The following is a 14506-nucleotide window of genomic DNA, read 5'->3' on the forward strand; positions in this document are numbered from 1 at the left end:
TGTTTATACCCGAGTACTTTAATAGTTTTACCACAAAAAGCACATTTAGTCATGAAAACTATATGAAAATACAGTAATTAGTGAATATTTCTCAGTGATAAATACCACTAATTTTCCACGAATAATGCCTATCCATGTTCCATAGAGACCAATGTGAATAGGAGAGTCCACATATCTTGAGTGTGTGAATACAGGGCTTATCAACACAATGGCCAAGAACAAATTGGAGTCGCAGAGGCCTGCATAGGCCTTAACCCTTAATGGATGGATGCCCTCATTGGAGTAACAATAGTAATAGGTTTTGAGTGGTGGGCAGATTACCTCCCGGCGAGTATCAATATTACTTGCAATTGATTTGGAGAAATCAGGCAAGAAAGAGGTTCCATTACTTCAATAGCCCATTAATTCACTAATGGCAACTTTTAGACTGGCTGAGCTTGTCTATTCTGGGCATCTCATGATTCAGTTGTGTTCTTGACTTCAAGGGGACCTGTAGTGCTTCTCTCCCATGATGTATTTTTAGGTATTTGCTTATAAATATACCCAGGAGTGGCTGTTGGTTTTAGTTCTTATCTTTTATGATAGTATGTCAGTTATAATTGTAATTTTGCATAGAAATATTTGAAAAAATGTACAATCCAAAAAAGTGACTGCATCTTCGATCTCGGTAAATTTACGTTAATATTTTACAATAAATACACTAAACTTTGTTACCAAATTTAGTTCATATCCTGTGAGCTGTAAATATAATTTTACAAAATGAAATAAATTATTAGAAAAAACATATATAACTTGGTACAACTTGAAGTTGTAAATAGTTGTTTTCAATTTTTTTTTCTCTCTATTGGCTGACCTCAAGTTTGCCCGATCAGGGGTGCTGCTTACTGTTTTTTTTTAACCCGGCTCTTAAGGGTTAAGAAGCTAGTGGTATTCTTCAAAGGAAGTCTATCCACAGCTGTCTCCGCATGCACGCCGAGGATATCCTGTTAAATGATGTCGGTAGGTTTGTATTGTCAGGAAAAATACAAATTTATTTGTATATTTCTTTGAAGAACATTTCTTCTGTAATACAGACAACTGACCCTATTGCAGACAAAACTTGTGTTCCAGCAAGTTCATTATTTGGTAAAGAAAACTGGTTTGTTTGATAAGGAAAATATTTTGTCAAATTTATACACCACAGAAAGACTAGTATGGCTGCTTAATTAAAGTTTGTAAATTGGACATAATAAATATGTTCTATTTATTATGATGTTATGTTTTATTTATTATTATGTTCTGACTTAAAAGCAAAATTCATAATTGATGGAGGGGGGGGGATTCTAGTAATGGAGAAGTTGTGTAAGTAGCCTCTTAAAATTCTGTTAGCTCTAAGAGGGGAATGGTGGAGGGCGATTCATAAAATTATTAATTTATTAGCCATTTAGGCGGTTGAGTCACTTGCCTTAATCTTTATTTCACATTATATAGTTACTGCTTCTGTGACTGGTCACAGTGAAATGCAATTCATTTGTAAACTTGCAGCCCAGCTGCATAGTGAAATGCTTTGGTACACAAGAGGCATCCCTCTTTGTATCATTCACTAACAACTTGATTATGCCTCCCATGCTTAAGGAAATATATAAATGTCATCTATGCAGTGCATTTATTACTTTGTCCTACATATATGCAACATATAAGAAGCACATTATTAAAATATGAACACACAAATATATTTACACTGATATAAAAAAACATCAAGGAAATTAATGACAATCTGTTACAATTTTGTTGACATGTAAGAAAAACAATTTGATTTGACCCATTTATGACTTACACATTTAAAGCAGTTTGATTTATAACAGCAAACAGTTGCATTAAATGAAGAAGTGAAGTTTCATTCCATGTAATAAGTAAAATATCTATACTTAAAGAAAATTGTATGTGTTAGGGTTACTGCAAAAGAGACCTGAGAAGAAAACACTGAAGAAGAACAAACAAGAAATATACATCATTTCACGTTTGAGGAAAATGCAAGGATAGGAAATAAAACGATTCAGTGAAAATCTGCTCTTAACTAACAGCGTACATACTTATGTTTAATATGTAATTGCCATTCTTTTAACCGGAAACAAAGGTTAAAAAAATTGTAAAGCAATAACAAAAATAAAGTGAATAAAGATTCATGTCATGAAGCACCAAACATAAAAAGGGGGGAAGCAAAGAAAGTAACAGACTTCTTAAGAGCAAATCTTCAAGTCAATTATACGGCTTGAATGATAGTTATAAAAACCTTGGCTCTCGCAGGCTGGTAAAGGTAGGTGACCGCAAAAGAGGAAATGCACAAAATTATGGAAATACGTACATGTTCATGTTCACAGCTGAAAATAACTGCTGTCAAGCTGAAATTAAAGTGCAGATTATACTTGTTTTATAACAAATTTTGAAAAACAAAGGAATAAATTTCAAGAAATCTCTACATAATCCATTACATTGTGTGCATAAATAAAAAAAAATAAGCGATAGCAGAATGAAAATAAACATTATGGGTCACAGTAGAGAGTCCAAGAGAAATACTGGTAACTTAGAGAGCTCCAGAAGGGAAATACTGACGAACAAAGGTATGCAATAGAGATGAAAGACTGAGGGTGGAAGTAAAATTAAGTATTTGTTCTACTAATAAGAGTATACTAAACAAAGCTATATATAATACACAAACTCAAAATCTGGAATAGGCAAATTTTATAAACTGGTGGTTTTGCAACACCAAAAATTTCCATTGAAACAAATATGACTGAAATCATCACCGAGTAGAAGCCACTCAAGATGATCAGAACAAGAAACCTGGGATCAAATTTCAACCGTAAGAAATACTTTACATAATAGATGAGAAAACCACTGGTTTACTCTATGCGCTAGAGTTATACAATAACCGTTCAATAACTGATGTTGCACACTCACATCTAGAGCTGTAGACCTTGCAATAATACACTGTAAGGTATATTTTAATAAGAATATTGCTATCTGTACATGTGCATGAGGAAGCAACTTTTTACATATGCACATTACCAATACAACACACGGCTAAACGACTAGTACAGGGTTCCTTTACGTAAAGTATACAGTATATATATACATACATAATTAAGTATGAGACAATCAGAGATGTGCAAATCATGGTTCCATTACCATTAACAGCATCACCTGAGTATCCTTCTTTAACAAGAAGATGCAAGTCACAGACACTGCCTATAAAAACATGACCTTCCCTTACAAAACGAACTAAATGAAATTTAAGGTTTAACTGACTCAAAACATTATCATCACTAGAACAACAAGAGTTCATTTTTTATATATCACATTTATATTAGTAGCATATATAGATATATATGTATATATTTGGTTTACTAAAACTTTGTGTTTTCGGTATTGAAATGGCAAGCAGTTACAAATAGAACAAGAAAAAACATACTGTATTCACTGTTCTGAAAGCCAGTGAGAGCAATGAGTACTGCATTAACTTGACACAACCATACATAAGTGAAGCTAATTTACAGTTAACTTTAGTGTTGACAAAACTCCCAATACCATTCCTTGACAACCTAAATAACCCAGTCTGTGTACCTCATGAAGACTGCTACAGTTGGAACTGCAGCACCATTTTTGTTTGTATGGTGTTTTTACGTTGCATGGAACCAAGGGTTATTCAGCAACGGGACAACGGCTTTACGTGACTTCCGAACCACGTCGAGAGTGAACTTCTATCACCAGAATTCACATCTCTCACTCCATCAATGGAACGGCCGAGAATCGAACCCGCGACCACCGAGGTGAGAAGCAAACCAACCAACCAACCACACCACTGAGGCGGTCGTGCCAGCACCATTTTGACTGGTAAAACTTAACAAAGCAATGTTGATAAATAACAGGGAATCATACTAATTCCCCTTCATAAGAGTATGAAAACATGTTATCAGTAAATCTTTTATACTACTTGACAAAACAAAAGTTGATAAATAACACAGGGGAAGCATACTAAATCCCCACCATAAGAGTATGAAAACATGTTATCAGTGAATCTTTTTTTTTTCTTTAATACTACTTGACATAAAAGGAGGAACAAAACATTTAAAAATAATACATGCCATGCAAGAAAAGTGTGTTACCCAGGTGTAAACATTTCACCACATTATTTTAGACAGCAAAGTAGAGGTTACATTTTATGATGATTATGAACTACTCTGAAACATTCTATAGCTGATCAATTTCCTTCCATGATCAGCCACTCTTGAATGGATTGTAATTGTTGCCATTCATTTCAGCAGTTACAGGTTGTTGTTAAACATTTTCAGCAAACATCAAACATTTGTTTCTCTAAAAAAAAGGAAAGGTTAAATGTTCCATGAATGGGAATAAAATGATTTACGATTTACATCCACATTCGTCTTTTGACATGAAAAGGAAACTCAAATGAATGCCGCCTCCAGAATGCACATCTCTTATCTGCATCAGGAATCCTTAAGTGCCTTTCCCTCCCACTGTATCAATCTGAGATCCTAATTCATAGACAGGAAAGGAAGGCAGAGGTCAACCAGCTTATGGAAAAGAATAGTAAAATTAGAGTTTACTGTTATAACAACCATAACAATATAACAGTAATGAAAAGGAGTACATAGCCTTCATAAATAAAACTTTCTTTTATCACTAAAAGATGTATGAAGCAGTCAACATTTTACAAATGCCGATTTCCTCAAGCCAACAACTTAACTTGCAGAATGAAAATTAAGGTTGAAACACCTTTATAATCCTTTCTATAAACTGGCATCTTATGCTATAACCTTAACCCAAAGAATTGCACACAGTTCTCATTAAGTTTAGCTCTACTAGGAAGGTACTTGGTGATAAATACAAGCTACCAACTTTTATCCTCCTCTTTTTTTTTTTTTCTGGACCTATAAAATTAGATTATTTTTAACTGCCTTCAATCATTGCGCACACGAAGGCAGTGCACCAATGTGATCTCAGTGAGAGAATTATGGAGTGAAGAAAATATTAAATGATGAAAATATGAAATGGCAGAATAACAAATACTTAAAAACAAACTAACTGCAGTGTTCATAATCACTGCTGGTCTGTGGTTTGGCAACTGTTGTTCCTTCTTCAAAGAGAGGGCAGTTATATTCATGAACAACACCGCTGCTAACCATGGTAACTTCCGAAATGGTTGTACCAAACGGAAGATAAGCTCTATGCCAGATTTAAGAGATTTTGGTAAACAATGCCAGAAAAGCTCAGCCTTTTAAGATTTGTTACAAACTGTACATACATTTTGTGTGCATGGCATACATAGTTATGTGTACACTTTATGTGATATATGTGATGTAATATAATTACATATTGAGTCTTTACAAAATACAAAACCATGAAGCACAGTAGAGTACCAACATGTTAAACAAAATTTCCACCGCAATTTCAAACCATCTTAAAAATTAAATGTTGCACCCAAAAGGTCAATATCAAGAAGGGAAATGAGCAACGTTTCATCGTTAGAACTGCGTAGTAGCAGACCCACCAAATCTGGCAAGTGTCCAGAGGCCAGACCTTTGGTGTCTTTCTTTCAATACTGAATGAATTCCATGACTGGGCCAGAGTGTCAATTCACAGAAAGTATCTCAAAAACCCTTACAGGATAAAGATGTCAAACTGTCACAAAATCTCATATTAACACAGATTATTATCACTATACGACTAGTATTTCCAAATAGATTCTCCAACAAACAAGTAATAAGCAAGCAAATCATTGTTACATTTAGAATGATAAACTTTTGTAGTGTTCCTTTATTATAAACATGGAAACAAACATATCTACACCTGCAGTGGTACTTATATTACTTTTGCAACGTAGACCTTCTTCCAATTTATTAACAGCCCTCCAGTTTGGTCGCTTACCTGTCAAAATAAGACTCGATTAATAACATAAGTAGAAAAGTTAAATATTCTGCAGAGATAATATAAATGAACACATAATACAATCAAGTTATTTCCCCCAACTTTAGTCTCGGTGCAATAGATTCTCTGTCTAGCTGAATGACTGCAATGTATAGCAGAACATTTGTACTAGTCCTATTTTCCCTAGGCTTATTAGTGATATAATGTACTGAAGCTAGGCATGTCTGAAATGGTTAAAAACTACAGTGTACAAATTACACCATGGAGCTCTCAGTAGATAACACTAAAATTTATGGGTATAGAAGACAATGCATGGTGATAATGTACCATTTTTTAAAAATAACATCATCAAGAATGTTAAAGAACACAATGCGCATATAACTGGGTACTGGAGAAGTGATCACCAGTAACATTATTATGAGACATCTGAGTTACACACTAAGGATAACTATCAAGCCCACAATTTTTAATTTATTGCACTGTAATGATTAATTTAAAATGAAATAATTTCTTCACCAAAACTTTTCCACATCCACATTCTAGTAATGTCTACCACATTAGGATGATGTAATAAACATGTGTAGCACATGCTTCCTACAAAACTCCTTCCACTTCACTTCCTTTCACACCTGAGAGCAACTTCTGGGTGATATAGCAAACACAGAGAGCTGAAAGTAAGCCTCCACACCTTATATGAGAACAAAAAAAAGAGAAAGCTATTGTTTGTTTGTATGGTGTTTTTAAGTTGCATGAACCATTGGTTATTCAGCAACGGGACCGTTGGCTTTACGCGACTTCCGAACCATGTCGAGAGTGAGCTTCTATCACCAGAAATACACATCTCTAACATACCAATGAGGAAAGCTATTAAAGACAGGCATCCCATGAAAAAGTTGATAAACCACAACACCAATGAGATCAACATAGTCTGGCCTACCCAACAGTTCCTCAGGTTAACTATTTACTGTGCAATCTGTACATCAATGTTCAATATCAATTTAATATTATTATTGCTCTTTAAAGCATTCCCAATAGATTATATTAGCATCTTCATACTGTCACCCTATTTATATTTGATATGACAAGGAGGGCACGAAGAGGTTGGTCCTGGGCTAAAGAAGCAAAAAAGGATGAAGTAGAAGCAGGTACTGAGCAGATTGCTTTTTGGTGATGGCAGGAGTACATATTAGTTATTTCCAGAAATATCAGGATTTTTTGCCAACCAAGGGGGCAGCAAGGTCATTCAATTACATTTGTTTTATGTTTTGAAAGCAAATAAATATATCTAAAATTTCCAATTAAAAACATTTGTCAAATCACCAGAAATACACATCTACTTTTTGTTTAAATAGACATTATTTTTTCAATTGGTCTAGGGGCTCCTCTGGGAATTCACTCATGTACCTTGCACTTCTTTTCCAGGTTTTAAAAATTGTGCTGTGATGTAACATTTTACCAGTAAATATTACAGTAAGACACTCTGCCTCCCTTACAACTCTGAATAAAAAAGCAATGGCCAGTGCATGTAGTCAAGTTTTATTATTCAAGTTCTGGTTTCACCTTTGTGTGTAAGCCTCTTCTGCTGAATTCTTCTTCTTCAAGAAATTATAATATATGCACTGCAAAACAGTAGTGGAGACTACATTTGTTCTTTTTCTACTTTCTTTATGTATTTTACAGCCATAAACAAGGTCAAAGTGGGAACATACAAAACCAGAGTGAACTGGCAAATCAAACACTTACTGCAATAAATATTCACACATGCACCTGAGTGAAAATGGAGACATTGAGTCACTTTCATTAAACTCCAAGAAGCCAGGAGACATCAGTTAAATATGATATTTTTATAAAGTGACAATTTTTTAATCAATTTGCATTTTTCATAACTAACAAACCTGAGCTAAGATTTTCTACTCAACGGCAGCTTAAATTTTTAAAACTGGCAGTAGCGATAGTCTTTTGTTTACGTAGGTGAATAGCCCTCCCACTTTCGGGGTAAGAGAGGAACAACTACAGCCCAGAGACCAATTTTGTTTATGCCCTAAGCCCTAGTCCATGTGAGGGAGGTGGGTGGACTTTGTTCGTAATTACTGGGTAAGTATATATAAAATCTCTTTTATTATAAAAATATCATTTTTATATAAGTAACTTATCCAGTAATTACTTAGCAGAATTCAAATTGACTGGAGGGGGTTCATGCACAAAAAGTAATTTAATATAATTTTAATGTGTAAAAAAAACTCAAAAAATGGTCTAGCATTTAAACAAATACCTGTTGTTCCTTACCTATTGAGAGAGCTTCTGTGCCTAAATGCTGCCTCTGGTTGGCACTTGTCTCAACAAAGTAGCAGCAAGGTGGTACAGCCAGGATCACCTCTACTGTAGTAGGTACTATGCAGCAAAGGAGTACTCCGAACGCTAATGAAGTACCTAAGCATGTTCTTGTTTATTGTTTGTTTGTATGGTGTTTTTACGTTCCATGAAACCAGTGGTTATTCAGCAATGGGACCAACGGCTTTACGTGATTTCCGAACCACGCCGAGAGTGAACTTCTATCACCAGAAATACACATCTCTCACTCCCCAATGGAATGGCCGAGAATCGAACTCGCGACCACTGAGGTAGGACGCTAACACCATACCAACCACGCCACTGAGGTGCATGCATGTTCTTGTGACAATGGAATTAACCAATCATCAACAACACATACAAAATTCCCCCTGCCCCTGATGCAGTACAAACACAAAACCAGATACAAACTATTCACTTACACTAACATTAAATTAGACAAAAAATTAACCACCACCACTACAAACACTAAGAACTGGTGGACACCACTAGTACATTGTAGGCCCCAGGCTCCCCAAGGACTCAACACCCTAGACAAGGCAAAGGGAAAAATTTAGGAATGAAAGCTTCCTACACTTCCTCACCAAACACCTCACCAGCAATGGACAACGGTCCTAGTGTACTGCACTTTTCATAGTCTCTACATCACGTAAATAATGCATTGCGAATACCGATCTGCATTCCCAGTACAAGCATTGTAAAATGCATGCAAGGGAGAGATTATATTTGTATGTTACTGATGTAGCAACTGTTCCAATTTCATGTGCTCAAATACTGCCAAGACATCGTCCCCAATCTGAGAGTGAGCCTCTACTATTGAATCTCTCAAAAAGAACAAAATTGCATTCTTGGATAGAGGTCTTGAAATGACAAATTTTCTAAGACAATTTGTATTTTTCATAGCTACAAACCTGAGGTCTTAACAATAGGATAATTTCTAGCGCCTAGCTGGATCTGGTAAAAAAGCAGATGAAAGCAAGGAATCTTGTGGTATCTGGCAACGCATGTGCAGATCGGGTGAAAAGTGGTCAAACACCGAACATCTACTCCAGTCTTTTCTTTACTGCCTGGACGAGAGTTGGGTTTTTTCCTCTCTTGGCCTTTTCCCCGGTTCTTGCCCGTTTCGTTCCTTAGTGTGTTTGTGTGTGTTTTTACCTGGTATTATGGCTTCTTCTGCTCCTTCTCGATGTCAGTGTTGGTGCCCCGGAATTCCTGGATTCCCGTGTTCTCGTTTTTAGCCCTTAATAGTAGATGATGTGAGACCTTTCGACGATCTTAAGTATAACAAAAAAATTCGCAATTTGCGCTAAGTTGTTTTAGAAGAAATGTTGCATCCTTGACACCAGGGTCTAAAAACTGACCACTTTGCCTGGATGACTCTGTCTGTTGATTTACATCTGCATCTCCTAGAGATGGCATTCACTGCCTCTAGAAAACCCTTTTCCTTGGACGAGTTTGACGACAGTCGAAACCCTGTCAGGGCCACAGTGAATAACCCCTGATGGAACCTTCTGAAGTGGGGTTGTCTGAGCAGACTTGGAATCATGGGAAGGTGTCTTGGGAAGTCCACCAACAGATTGATAAGTTCTGGGAACTATTCCTTTTGTGGCCAGAATGGCACAACCAGGGTCATCCTGATATTTTGACAGAACTGGAATTTACATAAGACTTTATTCATCATTCTGAATGGGGGAAATTTATACAGATCCAGGTTGGACCAATTCACCATCATCGCATCTATCCCTCAAGCCGTTGGAACTTGAACTGGGGAACAGAACAGAGGCAGATGATTGTTCCTGGATGTTGCAAACAGGTCCAACATCGGTCTTGCCCAGAACTTCCACAGTTCGGAGCATACCTGACTGTCCAGTGTCCAGTGTCCACTCCGTGGGAAGAACTTGATTCCAGCAACTCAAACCATCTGCTATCACGTGTTTCCCTTGAATGAAGCTGGTCATCAATATGGTATTGTTTCTGTCTGCCCAAAGAAGCAGTTCCCTGCCTGTTTTGTAGAGAGAAAATGAATGAGTTCTCCCTTGAAGTCTGATATAGGTCAGAGCCATAGTGTTGTATGTGCTTCATTCGAGAAATGCTGTAAGCCCAGACAAATAACTCTTAATTCCTTTACAGGCAGTCCCTGGTTATTGGCGGTCTCAGTTAATGGCAATCCAGTTTTATGAGGCCTGTCTTGCTCCATAAAATCAGTGATTTTTGGCGCAATAACAGACCGAGTTCCGGTTATCGGTGCCATAAGGTGTTTACGGCGAGCCATAAGGATGCTTCTGGCGGCAATAACCAGTTATCAGCGTCATAAGCGCCATTATGGCACCATAAATTGCCAGGTTTTGGTTAATGGCGGTTTTCGCTTATTGGCACACGCCCAGGAATGGAACCCCCCTCCCAACCAATTACAGGGGACTGCCTGTATATTGAAGAACCCCCAACCTAGATCCAATGCATCTGAAAAAACTCTATGTCGGGGTTCACAATGAAGAGCGACTTTCCTTCCAGAAACCTGTCAGCAGAGTTCCACCACCACAGGTCTTCTTTTATCTCCTCCATTATTGGAAAAATACAGAGATCTTGGTTCATTTTCCAATCCCAATTCATTCTTAGGAAGAATTGCAGTGTTCTCAAGTGCAACCTTCCCAACCTCACAAACTGTTCTAGAGAGGCTATCGTGCCCAGCAGACTCATCCACACAGAAATAAATTCTCATTCTGTAAGCTGTTCTCCACTCTTTTGGGGGAGGGAAAAACCTGAAAAATCAGAGTATCTATCATCATCCCCAAATAGATAATCTGTTGAGATGGTGTCAGTTGCACTTTGTCTAGTTTCAAAGAGTTTCTTGTACAAGGTCCTTCATGTACAAACTTCCGTAGGGGATCAAAACAGCCAGTCTTCCAGGTTAAGAAATATTTTGATTCCTATCAAATGAGGGTGAGCACTCTTGTAAATACTTGGGGGGGCTGTCATGAGTCCAAAGCACAGAGCCCTGAACTGAAAAATCTTTCTTGAGCATAAACCTGAGGCACTTCCCCTATTCTTGAAGTACTGGAATGTGAAAGTATGCATCTCTCAGGTCGAAAGAGACCATCCAGCCCCCTTAATGAATGGAAGCAAGGACTGACCGATTCATTTCCATGTGAAATTTTGTTTTGTTCACAACATAATTCAGGGAACTCACATTCAAGACTGGTCTCCAACCCCCAGTGGTTTATGGAACCACAAATATGCAACTGTAGAAGCCTTCCAATTTGTGATTCTTTTACTGGCTCTACCGCTCCTTCTTGAGCAAGGAAGTGACCTCTGAAAGGGCTGAAAACTTCTCTGACCTTCTAAAGTAAGCCATCAATTCTAATGGAGTGTTGCTTAATGGCAACCTTTCCCAGAAGGGAATGGAGTACCCCTCCTTTAGTACTTGAATCTCATTGCTGTGCTCCCCTCTCTTCAAACCCATGAAGGACTGGGATGTTACTTTTCGGTTACGGGTTTATTTGAGGATCACTCTGGAAGCGAAACGAATGGTTCCTCTTTGTCTCGCCACCCCAAAAAGATGGAGGTTGCAAGGGAGAAGACAACTTGGAGGAAGAAGGGGCCCAATCCTTGGGGCGCCTGGTTGATTGAGCCTGAAGGTCCTGTGTGGATTTCTTGTGCAGGTGAGAGGCTATTTCTTCTACTGCCTTCCGTGGGAAAATATGTCCTTCTAAGGGCAAAAACAGAAGGGCTGACTTATGAGAGCATGTTACACTCTTTGAGGCAAAAGAAACCCACAATTCTATTTTCTTGAGAATGCCCATAGCATATAATGAGCCAATCTTGAGCAATCTGTCTCTTATGGCTTTGTCTGAACATGATAGCACATTACGCCAATCTGTCGCTATATCCTCTGGCAAATCAGAGAAGTCGCAAATTTTCCTTGCTAAAGTTGTGATGGACCAAAGCTAAAAACTTCCAAAACTTTGAAAAGACTCTTAAGCAAATGATCCATCTCCATAGCCGAAAACATCGTTTTTGCCAAATAGAAAGCCAATCTTCTAGCAGGATCAATGACTGGAGAAGTCCCTCTGGGCGGAGGCAGGCACTCCAAAAGAAGGGTCTTCTTCCATCTCATAACATCTGTATCTTCTCGTAGACAAGCGAGATGACAAAATACTGAAGGAAGCCTTTCCTTGTTTTCTCTTCTCCGACAGCCAGTTGTCCACCTTGCCGAAAGCCTTCATGGAGGATGACGTGAGCACCATTTATGGAAGCATATTCTCCCCCACTGGCCAATCACTCATCATAAACGATAAAGCAGGAGTCATCGGAGTGAAGAAATCTGGAAAACTGCGTAAAAGATATTTAAGTACTGAAGAATAAGCAGTCGGAGTTTCTCCATGATCAAAATCCTCTTCATCTAAAGAAACCAGTGAAAGAGAAGGCTCCACAGAAGGGACTGCTGAAGACGATGAAGCTATCTTGAGAAGTCTTATTATATTATCCACTTGCTTTTGATGGGGTGCCAACATTGGGTCCTGATCCTTATTAGCCTCTGAAGGTGGGATAGACCTGACCAAACCAGACGAAGTCAGTATGACAGAAACTACTGTTTTATGATCCAATGAAAATCCTGGCTGGGGAGGGCACTTAGGGGACGTTGGGAACTCAGGTACTACCTGGCGCCAAAAAAAACTGGGCACTAACTATCCCTTGGGTGCTCCACCACTATTGGGCACTCCCCCGCCACTGGGTGCTTGGGTACCAACAGGCACTCAACTAACCCTAGGCACTCCTGTACTCCAGGGTTAACTGTCACAATAAGGTAATCTGACACCGTACGGCGCTCGTACGCTAAAGAGCGGCTGTAAGACACAGGGGGCTCTTCTATCACCACAGAATCACCATCGTTACAACGTCCTGATGAAGGCAGTGGGCACTTTCTGAGATGAAGCATGATTAACAGTGACCTCTGACAACAGAAAAGAGGTTCTAACAGTGGAAAGCACTCGGGACTGTCCCAATTACAGGCAGTCCCCAGTTATCGGCGATCTGATTTTATGGCACTTGCCGAGTGCCACAAAATTGGAGATTTATGGCGCCATAATGGGCCGAGTTCTGGTTATCGGTGCCATAAGCGCCATTAAGGCACCTTAAATCGCTGCGTTTCGATTAATGGCGGTTTTCGTTTATCGGCACACCGCCAGGAATGGAACCCCCATCAATAACTGGGGACTGCCTTTACTACACAAGGAATCAGTGGAGATCAATCACAAAAAGAGAGCCTTTTTTTAACACCTGCAACTCACTCGAGAAGCGCCACTGGCACCCTTTAGAAGGACTCGAATCACAAAAACTAGATGAAAGCTGATGACCCACTTCCAAGATGCCTTTCCAATGGCCGTCCTTTGTTGCAACCTGGGATCGCAACAGGTGCAACTGAGGGGGCAAATGCTAAGGGGCAGACCCCACAGACCTCTTGGGCCTCCAGTATGCCTCCTCCCAGGTGTAGGGGACTATCTTAGTGACTTCACTTTCACTTTTTTTTTTTACAACATTTATCCAAGAGGAAACACATCGATTCCCCTAAATGAGCAACTGTGTCAGCAAGCAGACAGAATTTCTGGTCAAACTTAGATTTAAAGCTGGTGATGCGATCTGCCTTAGAAGCGTGGGAGCTAGGAGGCAGAGCAGGTGGTTTATGGGGAGGGCTGGAAATGGGAGAAAGCAATTTAATAGGAGAAGAGACAACAGGAACATTCATTTTACTAGTAGAAGGATTACTGCCCTGACTAGATTTTACTTTAGCTCTATATGCTGCTTTCCTTTTACGGTCTCTCTCTAACTTCAAAAGGGGAAAAGCTGAAGTTTTCCATGTTTTCTCATCCCACTCCTTACATTCCACACATATCAACTCACTAGAACATGCCTGTCCCCTGCAAGCAGTGCATAAGGTATGAGAGTGATAACTAGCTTTAGTAAGTCGAGTATTGCAACCTTTGCTGCAATAAGGCTGCAATACTGAACATAGAAGAACTAGTGTCTGACATAACTCACTAGAAATTTCAAAATCAGATACTAAATCAGAAAAAGCGATCACTAATCCAATTATCTGAATTCCTGACTGACTAAATAATAATCAATGCCAAATGCTACCAAGTTAAAATACTTCATGAAGGTGCAAATATCCAACAAAATCCAAAACTCAGCTGCGATCTTAAAACCGTGTTGGTCTTAAACCGGAAGAAAC

General features: G+C 38.6%; 1 protein-coding gene across 2 annotated transcripts in view; it reads right to left on the bottom strand.

Annotated features, from left to right (window-relative positions):
• Nucleotides 1–3960: 3960 nt before the first annotated feature.
• The window catches only part of LOC135213672 (ankyrin repeat domain-containing protein 50-like), a 161298-nt gene continuing 150752 nt past the window's right edge, over nucleotides 3961–14506 (bottom strand). For both annotated transcript variants that reach the window (XM_064247736.1, XM_064247735.1), the window contains one exon: nucleotides 3961–5928. The gene's annotated coding sequence lies outside the window, so the exon portion shown is untranslated. The remainder of the gene's footprint in view (nucleotides 5929–14506) is intronic.

The sequence above is a fragment of the Macrobrachium nipponense genome, chromosome 43, assembly GCF_015104395.2.
Source record: "Macrobrachium nipponense isolate FS-2020 chromosome 43, ASM1510439v2, whole genome shotgun sequence".
Lineage (NCBI taxonomy): Eukaryota > Metazoa > Arthropoda > Malacostraca > Decapoda > Palaemonidae > Macrobrachium > Macrobrachium nipponense.